Source organism: Zootermopsis nevadensis, unplaced genomic scaffold, assembly GCF_977971745.1.
Source record: "Zootermopsis nevadensis isolate Lab colony 2312 unplaced genomic scaffold, Znev_1.0 Znev_ptg000010l, whole genome shotgun sequence".
Taxonomy (NCBI): Eukaryota; Metazoa; Arthropoda; class Insecta; order Blattodea; family Termopsidae; genus Zootermopsis; species Zootermopsis nevadensis.
The window spans coordinates 15,309,011-15,322,090 of record NW_028259142.1 but is presented as its reverse complement, the minus strand read 5'-3'; the positions used below and the strand labels follow the sequence as shown (position 1 = coordinate 15,322,090).

At 39.2% G+C, this 13,080-nt stretch overlaps 1 protein-coding gene across 3 annotated transcripts in view; it reads left to right on the top strand.

Moving 5' to 3' along the window:
- The window catches only part of Ets65A (DNA-binding protein D-ETS-3), a 149,072-nt gene that overhangs the window by 33,954 nt on the left and 102,038 nt on the right, over positions 1-13,080 (top strand). For 2 of the 3 annotated variants that reach the window (XR_015534565.1, XM_087346598.1), the window contains exon 2: positions 5,002-5,070. The gene's annotated coding sequence lies outside the window, so the exon portion shown is untranslated. Of the gene's footprint in view, positions 1-5,001; positions 5,071-11,464; positions 11,675-13,080 lie in introns of all 3 variants that reach the window. The other variant, XM_087346599.1, reaches the window with a different exon arrangement.

Here is a 13,080-nt window from a genome sequence, read left to right as displayed (position 1 = left end):
CCCCACAGAATGTGACAATCCCTAAACATTAACACACCGATCATTGTAATGGGAGGGGGGGTTGTGGGTAGGAACCGACTTAGGAAACGTATTTAGGCGAGTTTAGCTCCTTTAAGGTTTATAACACATTTCAGAATAAACATGTTGAAATGCGGTTCATTACATTGTATTCTATGCATTTTTTACTCCTTCTCTCACTCTTTCTCCGATGGTTTCCCTCTTTCTTTTCCATTCCTTCCTTTTGTTTGCGTCTGGGACACGCGTGACATGGACGATTTATACCAAGCGTCTCTTACTTCATTTAAATCCCATTCTTATGCAGATATTAATTCTGTCCAAAGTTGTTTCTTACGACAATGTCATTATTCATACCGGCGAGAAAATCTACTTTATTCTCTCCCCTCTTACAACATTCACAAAGTTCTGTTACTGTTACCCGATATCAAGGACTGTTTCTGTTAATGATGGACGTAGTACGCATGCACTTGCAACATGCGGATTTTATCCGCTTCGAGGACTATTAAACAATCGATGTCACGGTCTGGTTGTATAAGTGATGTCGTACGTAATAGCACGCACAACTTAAGCATTTTATGAGCTTCTAGGACAGTGTATCTGTAGATAAGGTATCAGATGACGATTATGTGCGGTTAAATGGAAAAACAAATATAGCGGAACTAATCCATTTGAAGATTGGCCTACTGTCCCAGAATTCGGCTGGAGAGACTATGGAAAATCATGAAAAGTGTGTCACAGTAATCAAAGTCCCAGCCGAGATTGAAACCTGCATTACTGGCGACTATATATCAAGTGTCTTCGATTGAGGATATTACAGTGGTCCAAATATTCTGTTCATAATTCAGATCTACGTTTTCGAACCTGGAAGTTTCCTCCCGAATACACACCTAAAGCATAGTAAATTCACCGTCCCGCTTCGTGGATATGTTGAAGAAACGACAGTGGACGGTTGGCAGTTGCTGTCCTAGTCTGGGACTAGGGATGATTGCTGACTGAAAGTACGGACCGTTCGAATGGGGTGCCTTGGACGGCGTTCGGCTTGGCGGAACGAACCGATGGATGCAAATGAGTGGTGGGCGGGAGAGAAGGGTTGAAATAAAGTACTATCGTCTGAAATGATTAATCCTAAAATGTAGTTTAATATTCATGACGTTGTAAAGACGGCTTATCTAATTCTTCCTCTTACCCCTTTTCATTGTGGATTTATCGAACTTCGTTATAAGATAACCCATAGCAAAGTACCGTCTGATTGTAGACCAGTTGGACCGTGTACAATTGGATCTGACTTTTTAACTATATTTTTAAAGTGCATGGGTTATACACCTGTAGTTAGGATGACTATGGACAGTGAATATAAAATTATGTTTAAGGAAGTGGTCACGGCCCATACTAATCATTCAAGGTAGGTACGAGTACAGTCACTTCTTACCGACTTGTGTTATGTGCACAGCGTTCCCCCTACACCCATAAAATGGAATTAACTAACGCGTGATGTACAAAGTGTCAGTAATGATTCTGACACGTGATAACGGACTTCATCTCACTTTATTGCAATTAGCGCTCGGCAGCTGCCAGATCCCCTTGTTACATTCTGCATTTTGAAACCAACAAGAAGTTATGGGAAGAACGTGCGACGCGTTCTTTCCCTCACATACTTCTCTCTACACAATGACGCTACCAAGAACTAGAAATTAAAAATTACAGAATCTAATGACGCATTTCTGAACTTAATTTCCATGGATTTTGATCGCTTTAAATTTTTTAAATATAACCTAAAATCTTGTCGTCATGTACGTAATTAAAAACGTATACAAATGTTGGTGAAATTTTAGGTTCCTACGGCGACATTGAGACATACTGCGCCGTGCAAGGCCTGATGATGGAATCAGTAAGCTCCTCTGAAACGTCAGTCAGTTTCTATCAGACTACACGGCGCAACATTGTAGAAGACAGCCATCTATAATTCACATATGGTTTTGAGATATATTTGTGATCATTAAAGCATTTTACTGTTGAAAATTACAATTACAATTACGATCATGAGACAAATTTTTATGACTTTGTGTCCTAACAGTTTCAGACTTTGGAACTTATAGTTTCGGATATTTTGAAAAAAGATAAATCATTACTGCAAACTGGTCTTCCAATAGTGTGTTCCAGATCGGTTCTGTACTATATATGAAGTTAAAATCGAACATTATTATTTTTTAAAGAATGGCTCACCGTCCAAGAATGTTATCCGTGACAGGTGAGTAATATCTAAAACTTTTATTTAAAACGTGTTTGGATGTGGTAGAGCCTTCTTATCTTTAACGAAGGATAAGGAAAACATTATCTGACTCTATCTACAGTGTGATTAACTTTGCTATACATTTATATATACAACAAATGAACGTTAAGGGCAATTATGAATGCAACATTATACGTAACTCATTTTGTGAAATGTTTAATGCATTCGGATGCACTTTTTCACTGTTGTGAAACATGTTTATGGGCCCCGTGTGCCAAGAACCACGGACTGTTTTAAGTACAGATGCATGCGGACATCTGCCTCAGAACACCCAGAGGGCAGTTGGCCCCTGCTGTTAATTCATTAGAGTTTGATATGATACCGCAAAACACAGACAGCTGACAGGGTTCATTATACGTGAGAACATATTTTGTCACGAACCGCACCGATTTCTCTTCCAACTCCATTACCTCGAGCTGAATCGTAAAACTGAATAATTTTGTAAGCCTACTCTTTGCGTAATATTGTTGAGTGATTAAATTAAGAAGGATTAGATGCGAGGGAAATGTAACATATTGGGGGTGGGGTGAGAAATAAATGCAGGATACTGTTCGGAAAACAGTGGAAGTAGTTTGGGTGGTCTAAGAGTTGATGGGAGGATATTATTAAATACGTTCATGGAGGAATACGATGTGGAATAGAATAGAGACAAATGGCAAGATTCTGTAAAACCGTGGGCCTTTCTGGGACAGGGAATCTGTTTTTATAAGAAGAAAAATAACGCCATGTACATAAAATTATTGAGATACTGGAAGTTATTTGACTTGCCAAAACATTCAGTGTTTTTATCGGACCCAAAGATGAATCGCCATTTTCTCAGAAACTCTTCATTTTACCCTGTCCCGAACCTTCAGTCCAATCCACACATCCTCCCTCTGTAATATTTATTTTAATATTGTACTTACGCAGCATTCCCTATGTTTCGCTGCTAAGGTTCTATAAGTATCTCTCTTCTCTTCGAAGCATGTTAAATTCCTTTTAAATCGCATTATTATTGACGCAGTTGCAGTAGCAGTCTTAGGTGAAAAGTGCAGGTCGTGTTATTCATGTATATAGAAACGACTGGCTGTCTGAACAAGTAGTACGATTCACCACAAAATAACAGCGAATGTTTGGGATTATTGAAGACGCTTTAGGCATGTATTAAGAAGATGACCGGAGGGTGGGGCGCAGCGCTGCGATTGCAGGGCGTGCCCTTGCTCTGATGATAGAGCAGCAGTCCCTCAAGGCGTGTTCGATGCTGATATTCATAAGCAAGCCCTATACGACATACGTCGTCTGCCGCTTTTCTGGCCAATTTAGAACAATCTCTGAAATTGGGAAAATGATTAATCGAAATAAATTTACGTAATTGGTATTAAAATTCTCGGGAGTCGTCAGATAAAAGAGTAGACGTGTGCTCTGGCGTCTTCTTGTAGTCATGCGAGAACAGGAATAGTAAGCTGTAGGTCTACTGCAATATCTGGAGTAGTCAAGACATAGTTTACAAACGCATTTTTCGCGATTTTCCTTACTTCGTAGTCGATGATTTTAATTTTGTGCAGACTGAGACTGATTTTCTTAATATTAGTAGTAGCAGACTTTAGAGTCTGTAATTAGAAAAGGGGTGAGGGTTAATGTTATTACAGACAGAATTTCAGACAACACAAATAAATGATGGAAAGATGTTTGAATAATAAAAAACTGAATTAATGTTTACGAGGAGTATTTGAAAGCAAATACAAAATTGGTTGAGCACATGCGATTTTAATGACAGTGAAACAGGCCATTGAACCTAATTCTTAGTGTTGGTCAACAGAAATTTGCCTCCCGAAATGTAATCATAAACAATAAAAGTTATCTCATAACCGCAAGTATTTCAGATGATAAATTGTTTTACTTCCCTTATTTAAGATAATTTTCTAAATGTTAGTTTTGATTGTCGTAAATTTAAGGGAGCAATTATTTTATTATATGATTATCTTGATCCCTTATGTAAATAAAAGGAGAGCCAGAGTGTCATTTCCATCTTATTTTATTTTGTACCCGAAAATAATCTTATAGTATTGTCGTGTCCGCGTGCTTGTGTTTTTGTCCCCCTTAATAACAGCTGGACACACTTATCAAATTGGTCTGAAAATTTTGATATTAAAGGTCAATATACCTTTATAATTCCCTTCCATCACTGAAGTGGGTAGAGGCTTTGCGAAAACCTGAGGTGGAAGCTACACTAGTGTCATTTAATGCAAGACTCTAACATTTTGCATTGTGGTAGATCTTTGAAGAATATTCATAGTTTTCTTTCTCCTTTTTCAAATTTGTATAATAACAGCGTGGCTTCCCGCAAAGTTCGTACTAACATTGTAGTTGTACAACTGTGATTAATGAAACGTTGACTCTACATGTAAATTTTGGTATAGAAGTAAACAATAATAAATGCAACCACACTTTCTGAATTAACTTTTTTGGAGGGGGGACTTTGCCTTTATGTCTGACTCTATAGACAACTGGAATTTATACTGGTAGAAACTGTGTGCAAAATATGTAACTAATTAGTACGATTTAATAGTTTATAACTTCTTTACAGATAGCATTTGAAGGAAAGTAGTCATTATAAGGCCTTGTTATATATCGTTAACAATATTCAATCTCGTTCTTGTTTATCCCATCTGATCTCATCAGATTCTCACACTGAATACATTTATTCCTTTTAGGACAAAGTCACTTCTGCACCAGCCCAGCACGCAGTTTGAGTAGGATGATGGATTCAGCTATCTTGGAATGTAAGTAAATTTAAATCAACAACCATTTATATTAATTATATGAGTGCTTCAGGGTGTCACTTTTACAACTACACTGCTTTAGGCACGACAGAATTTTTGCCTTTTTCTCTGTTTCACTTCAGATGAACAAAATGCATTTTTGAAAAGAAGCTCCTCACATGCGGAAACACAAAAAAGATTATCGCCGGGTTGTGCGGCAACTTCTCCGACACGTTTGTATTGCTGATGGCCGAAACAGGACGATGCAGGCGTACGGCGTACCGTACGTCATCAAGGCAATTAATTATTTTGGTTCCATACGTACAAACTTATGCAAGAAATTCAAGTGTAACAGGATTTAAATCAAGAAACGGGAGGTTATTCTAATTCACTGTATTAACTGAAGGGATTTATATTAAGCATCGGTTGGGATGAGAGATTAATATGCATGGTGATAGGGGCCTAATGCTTTGAAAGTGGTTAATGTTTTCGTAAAGTCACTTTTTGCGGAAATGGAAAATAAAACTTGGTGACAGCGCAAACCTTTTCTGTTTTCAGGATATTTGTAACTTTAAATAAGTTATCCCTGTGTTGCATTAAGCACCACACCACGAAGCCATTAAATCACAACCACTACCAACTTTACACTGGTTAAAGCTCCGTGTGTATCAAGCCATACAGAATCGTGTTCAGGGACACTTGTTTATATGCTGTTTAGCGTAAATCACTCCGGGTTATTCTGATTATTACAACCAAACATTCAAAATTAGTTTAAAAAGTATATACAATAATAGACCAATTTGGTAAAGGATGATAGTGGCAATTTGCTTGCAGATCCAATAAAAATTGTGAATAGGTGGAAAAATTTCTTTAGCGAGCTCTTAAATGTTCATGATACTGGTGATATTAGACAGATTAAAATGCATACAGCTGAACTGTTGGTGCCAGAACCAGGCTTAGATGAAGTGGAACTAGCCATTGGGAAGTTGAAAAGTTATAAATCTCCAGGAATTGATCAGATTCCGGCCGAATTAATTAAAGCAGGTGGCAAAGGGTTGCATATGAGGATCCATAAGCTTATTCGGTTAATTTGGGATAAGGAAGAGATGCCACAACAATGGAAGGAATCCATAATTATTCCTATTCATAAGAAGGGGGACAAGACTGAGTGTGGTAATTACCGAGGAATATCGCTGCTATCAACATCATACAAAATTCTATCCAACATTCTTTTGGCAAGATTAACCCCATATGCGAATGAAATTATTGGGGATCATCAATGTGGGTTCAGACGAAACAGATCAACGATTGATCAGATCTTTTGCATTCGTCAGATACTAGAGAAAAAATGGGAGTTCGGTGGGACCGTACATCAGTTATTTATAGATTTCAAAAAAGCCTATGACTCTGTGAAGAGAGAAGTGCTATATAATATTCTTATTGAATTTGGTATACCAAAGAAGCTAGTGGGTCTAATAAAAATGTGCTTAAATGAAACCTGTAGCAAAATTCGAGTAGGTAAATATGTATCTGAGACATTCCTCATCAAGAACGGTCTAAAACAAGGAGATGCTTTGTCTCCCTTGCTCTTTAACTTTGCGCTAGAATACGCCATCAGGAAGGTCCAAGGTAGGCAGGAGGGTTTGCAATTGAATGGGACACATCAGCTATTGGCATATGCTGATGATGTTAATTTATTGGGGGACGATATACATACAATAAAGAGGAACGCAGAAGTTTTACTAGAGGCTGGTAGACAAGTGGGGCTGGAAGTAAATTCAGAAAAAACTAAGTACATGTTAGTATCTCGTAATCAGAAGACAGGCGGGCAAAATTATCTTAGGGTGGCTAATAAATCCTTTGAAAGGGTTACAAAGTTCAAATATTTGGGAACAACAATAACAAATCAAAACGATACTTGTGAGGAAGTTAGGAGGAGACTAAATTCCGGAAATGCTTGCTACTTCTCAGTCCAAAATATTTTGTCTTCCCGTCTGATTTCTAAGAACTTGAAAATTAAAGTATACAAAACAATAATCTTGCCCGTTGTTTTGTATGGGTGCGAAACATGGTCTCTCACTCAGAGGGAGGAACACAGATTGCAGGTGTTTGAGAATCGGGTGTTGAGGAGGATATTTGGGCCTAAGAGAGAAGACGATGGGTCGTGGAGAAAACTGCACAATGACGAGCTTAAAAATCTGTACTGCTCCCCCAGTATTGTGAGGGTGATTAAGTCAAGAAGAGTGAGATGGGCGGGACATGTAGCGCGCATGGATGGGACAAGAGGTGTGCACCGGGTACTGGTTGGGAAACCTGAAGGGAAGAGACCGCTGGGGAGACCTAGACGTAGATGGGAGGATAATCTCAGGCGGGATCTATGGGAGATAGGAGTTGAAGGAAACTGGATTTTGTTGGCCCAGGACAGGGTCCGGTGGAGGACTTTGGTTAATTCGGTGATGAACCTTCGGGTTCGGTAAGCCATCTAGTTAGTTAGTTAGTTATACAATAATAGAACGAGACATTATCAACAAGAAGTACTGATGATATTTTTATAAAACTAGGGTAAAATTCTTATATGCATTCTTGTGTCCTTTAGGAACATTGTATAGTTACTGACACTACTTGTAGGTCGTCAGAAAGTCCCCGAACTATCCCTATAGTATATCATTTACCATTGGTTAGAATAGAGGCCATTTGGAATGTAAGTATAGATTGGCAGGTCCGTCTGTGTATTGAAAGCTTACGCGAACTGAGTTAGGATCGTTTTCCTCTGAGGCGCCGAAGTAGTGACGTTGTCTGGATAGAAACAAGCATCGCCGGCTTGTTATACTGACCGCAATGTGCTATAATGATGTTAGTATTAATTTATTTTAACACAAGGACCATATTCAAGGTATGCTCTTGACAACAGGGGAGCTTTACACATACATCAAACATCAGTATCACATTATACATGCAGAACACTGGGATGCATTTTGTGTTACGTCGGAAACCCCAACAAACATCATTCATGATGTATCTGCCGGAATGATTGCATGTTGTATATAGGCCTAGCAGGTTCTAGAATGTTTTGTTTGCGATTTGGGGCTATTCGTATCCTCAATGAATTCTCCGCGATATGACAATGCGCTGCGTGCCAAACCGCCTGACCCTACCATATAATCAGCTCGCATAATTCAGCAGTGGCCATTAGGGGAGAACTAGGATATTATATGACTGCTGCTGTGGCTTTTAAATTGGAGTCCTGGTGTCAGATATTTATTCTTTTATCTGTCATTCTTTCAGGTGTTTATTTCTTTGGATATTTATGTAATGAGATTTTAGTTTATCACTGTAACGAGTATTAAGTTGATTTTCTACAGGATTGCTACGTTGTACAGTCTGACATACGTTTACTAATGTTTAAGAGGAGCGTGCTGCCTCCATCATCAGGTCGAATACTTCCGAAACGTCTGTAAACTTCTCCAAGACTACACGGTGCAACAACTCACAAGTCAACTATCTGGATTTTTATTCTTTTGTCAGTAACCCTTTCCAGTATTTATTTAAACGTCTGTCGCTCTGATCTTTGTCGTGATGTGTCATAATCAATATTACGATTGGTCTTATAGCAATGTGGTGCGAGGCTGTGGACTGAATTGAGTTGGCTCATGATAGAGTCCATTGGCGTGTTAGAATTTCACCTTTCATGTTGGGTGCTATAGCCGAGAAAATTCTGTGACAGTGCCTTAAAACAGGCTACTAAACTTTTTTTCTACGCTCTACTAAATTCATTTACAAACATCCTCCCATCGAAGCTTGAACCAGGTCTCAATTCAGTTGGCGATCCGCTCTCTTGAGCTGTCCGCTTCGTCTCCACCTCTTCCTTTACGTACATTTTAGTTTTCTTCCCTCGATTTGAAACACATTGCGTGCACGCCAGACGCCTTTCACTGTTGTTAGATATGTGGTTTTTTTTGTTACATGTCATTATAACCTGACGTCACGATGACGGAGGAAGTGCCAAACGTAACTACCACGTGTTCTTTATGATCATATTTTACAATACATACGTCCTAGAAGGCCGGTTCTTCTGATGAGAGCTTGTCGTGTTTCGTGTTTCAGTATATCGATTGCTGATTGTAATCAGTCCCCTCCCTTAAGGTACAGGTGTTTCTTTCCACCCGACAATGCTCAATCACGCTGTTACCTGTTGAATTTTAAGATATGTATCTTCAGGTCTTAAACGGATATTTCTGTTTCTCCGATGGGATTTGCCATATTATGGGATGTTTCCACATTATTATATTTCTTTGTTGATGGAAATTATACGTATTTATGTGTTCTGGTTTGATTTGTTTCTCGAGTAAATACTGTGTTTCTGCTTTGAGTTTGTTAAATAATAACTTCAGATTATTTGGATAATATTTTGAGTTCTGAAGTCAGTAGGACATGGCTGAGCTTCTGTGAAACAGTTTACAAAGTAATCCCACGTAATATGCGTTTTCCCAATGTTTAGAGATTTTGAATGAAAATTTTAAGTAAAAGTAACCCTAAATGGATTATAGTCTGGATATCGTGAGTATATTCCAATCATGCCATTTTTATGATGCTCTGTTATTTCACATTGCTTTTCCAAATGACGTAAATTTAAATCTATAGTATGCCGGTGTACATTATGAATTATTTAAATTGGTTCTGCATTTGTATATTTTTATTTGGTGTGTTTTAATGGACTTCCGAGGTATCGTTTTCTCTGAATAACTGATAGTAAAATATTTCACCTTTCAGACTGTATAGTTCAAAGCCTGGGGTCTTTTAATTTGACTTGCGTAAGTATAGGCTAGGTTTTTAAAATAAATAACTAGAATTGTGATTGCTTCTGAATAAGAAGTTTCACGTATTGCGGTTTTGAAGATCGCGTAATTAAATTACACTTTTCTTAACTTGAAACCGATCATAGCAACGTAAACAAACATTATTCACAAGTATTGCGAAGTATTCACATTAAGTGGAGGTTTTTAAGAACTATAAAAAGGGAAAGTTGTCCCACTATACGACATGTAGGCGTTTGGGAGGAGAAGGGTTGTAGTTTCTACTCATTCTTGACCTTGGCACTAGAGGGGGTGAGCGGTCAGTATCACGCCCGGGCCCCGCTTTACGTCCGGGAAAGGACTTCGGTACCTATTGGATAGGGGGCTGGGTGGGCCCCAGAACCGGTCTGGACGCAGAGAATAGAAGAAACATCCTCTGCTCCCATCGGCGATCGAACCCCGGTCATGTAGTCCGTAGCCAGTCACTATACTGACTGAGCTACGCCGGCTAAGTCTATTGAAAACAATTACAGACAATAAAATATTCGGCCTAGAAAATGGAACTCAGAAACATTAATGCATCAAAATTGAGTCTCGCAGCCAGCGAGAAGACCGATAACCTACATAGTGACATTTCTCTTTGTTATGGGAGTGAATCGACAGTTTTAGAAGCACGAGCTACGTAGTATTTCAAAATAAAGGTATCAGTTATATCATCGAATCCAAGAATTCCTGCGTCTTTCCAGCTTTGTTTCAGAATGTAAATGTTCAGAAAATAAGGAGACTGTATTCCAGATAATCTTTGCCCTCTAAGAGCTGTCGGGACTTGAACTGAAGGTGATAACTGGGAGTCCAACCTGAGTTTCTGGAGACTGGACAAGGAAGGATGAGATTAAGCCGGAGATGGTGTATTGAAAGTGACGCTGTGGGGCGAGAGAGCGCGGGGCGATACACGAGTACGGCCCCCTCGACGTCGCGGCGCATGCGCAGCGTCACGGCGCCGACCAATCCAGACGCCGCGATGGGGTGCCGAAATGGCGAGCTGATCTCGTTCATACACAGACAACCAATTATCGACCTTACTAGACGCGTATAACAAGGGTCAAATTCCTATGAAAGCCCCTAGTGGTATATAAATTTAATTATCTTGTCATTAGCAAGCCCTATTGGTTACCGTGGATGTTCGTCCCTTCCTTCACTGATGTGTAGTGAGGGCCTGGCGGTTATCCTGTATCCTAAACCATCCATCCCCCGCGGTGGCTATGGTAGAACCTCTTCCCCTCCTTTGAAATACCGCCACCACCCCTTCTTCTGGAGAGTGCTTGCTACCATTCTGGGAGTCATCAGTAATGGGTTCCCCTATCATACAAGAACGGGATTCACTTGCACGATGATTTCCGCATTCTCTGATCCAGTTGCAGCCACCTTTTCCCGCGTTCTGCTGCGCTCAGTGGCTTAATTCCGACGGCACGGAGCACGGAAACTAGAAATAAAGACGATAATTTTGAAGGACATTGGTTTAGTGCATGAAGCCCTGTGCAGGTTTGGTGTGTTGCGTCTCGATGGATACTTATCGGTGATGGTTCGTATATTGGAGTGATGGAAGACGTTTTAATTTAAAGGAAGAAGAGAGGGGTGAAAGAGGTAGGGAGGGAGAAACAGGGAGAACAGGAAGCAAGGACATTGGAGTACGTGGATCCAGGAAATCCTCCACAACTGGAAGTAACTTTACTTTGTGGTGGCGGTGGTGGTGGTGGTGGTGGGGTGCCTACGGCCAATTGTACGAAACGACGTTTACCTGCACGGTTTCCGCTGTCTCATCAGCTACGAAGGTAGAGTATGCACTATGATAAAAAAACCTATTTCAGTTGCTTTAATAGTGACAACGCGAGAATGCGATTTTTGCATGCCTCATCGGCTCTGTTAATTTATTGTAAATACAAACTTCTGTAGTAAAGTTTAACGCAACACAGATATACTGAACATGTATGTTATCAAATATAAATCGTACTGGAAAGTTTTTTTCAATGAAAGTTAAATGTCATAAAGAAATTCATATTTTATATTTCGTGTAATATTTTGTGGCTGAACCGTTTTGACAGAATTGTTACAGTTTTGTATTAAATTAATGTAAAGTTAGATGGGTGGTTACGGATAGAATTGAAATTCGTTTCATGATTTTTAATAGCTTCAATAACAGTTTAATCGAAATCCGTTCAGTAGTTTCGAAGATGAAACGTGCATACCGGACCTTCTAACCATGCATTTATTTCATACACTTCGTGCATAGAATACGTAACAAAGAAAATTAAATTAACATTCTTGTTGTTTTAGCAATGCTATTAAGCATATGACTGCATATAAGTTACTGCTATGTTTTAAGGAGTTATGAATCGGCGATGTTATGTGCTGTTGGTAGTAAATGAAGGGAGAGGGGCGTGCGTTACATTATAGTCGTTGAAACAGTACAGTGCGTTTCATTTATGTCGGAGAAATTTTGGGCTCACAAAACGTTGTGTCAGAAACTTTAAGATCTCAAACAGTGACTCGAATATGGATTGTTAAAGGATAGGTTTACTTTTAGATCTTTAGAACTATTCAAAGATAAACAAGAAGAAGAACTTATGACAACTGATTTTATTTTTACTTCAATGTATGCTTTAATTTCTTATTGAATGTAGTTTTGATTTTTTACCATCGTCTTTCCGAAATATTTTAAATTTGCTATATTTTCGATTGATTTGCTAGCTACCCTATAACACTTCCCAGGGTTCAATATTTATTATCACACTGAATGCAAAGAGGAAGTTTTTTCTAGCAGTCATTTGTTGTTTACGTTGTATAAAATATTTCCTTAGCATAGATTACATGTCCTTCGAGGATCTATTACTGTACAAAATTTCGGGACACTGCTGTCGTTTCTACTTATAAGATCGCACAGCCGCCATATTGGTATTATTGATATACAGGAAATTAAAGAGTTTGAACGTGGCCTCTAGTGGCATGTTGCTGAAACCAAGTTTCTTGAAAGTTGTTCAGAATGTTATTTATCGGGGCAGACACACGAACTTCATACTGTGAGTAACTTTTCTTTAGGCTGAACAAAACCCGACTGGAGGTGAACACAAGTCGACCATCCCATTGTCGCTAATGGGTTGTTAGAACGGCCTGCAGGTGGCGTGTCAGCCTGCACTAATTGGGAAAGCGTGAACACGAGTTATGCGTCTGACTATCTCCC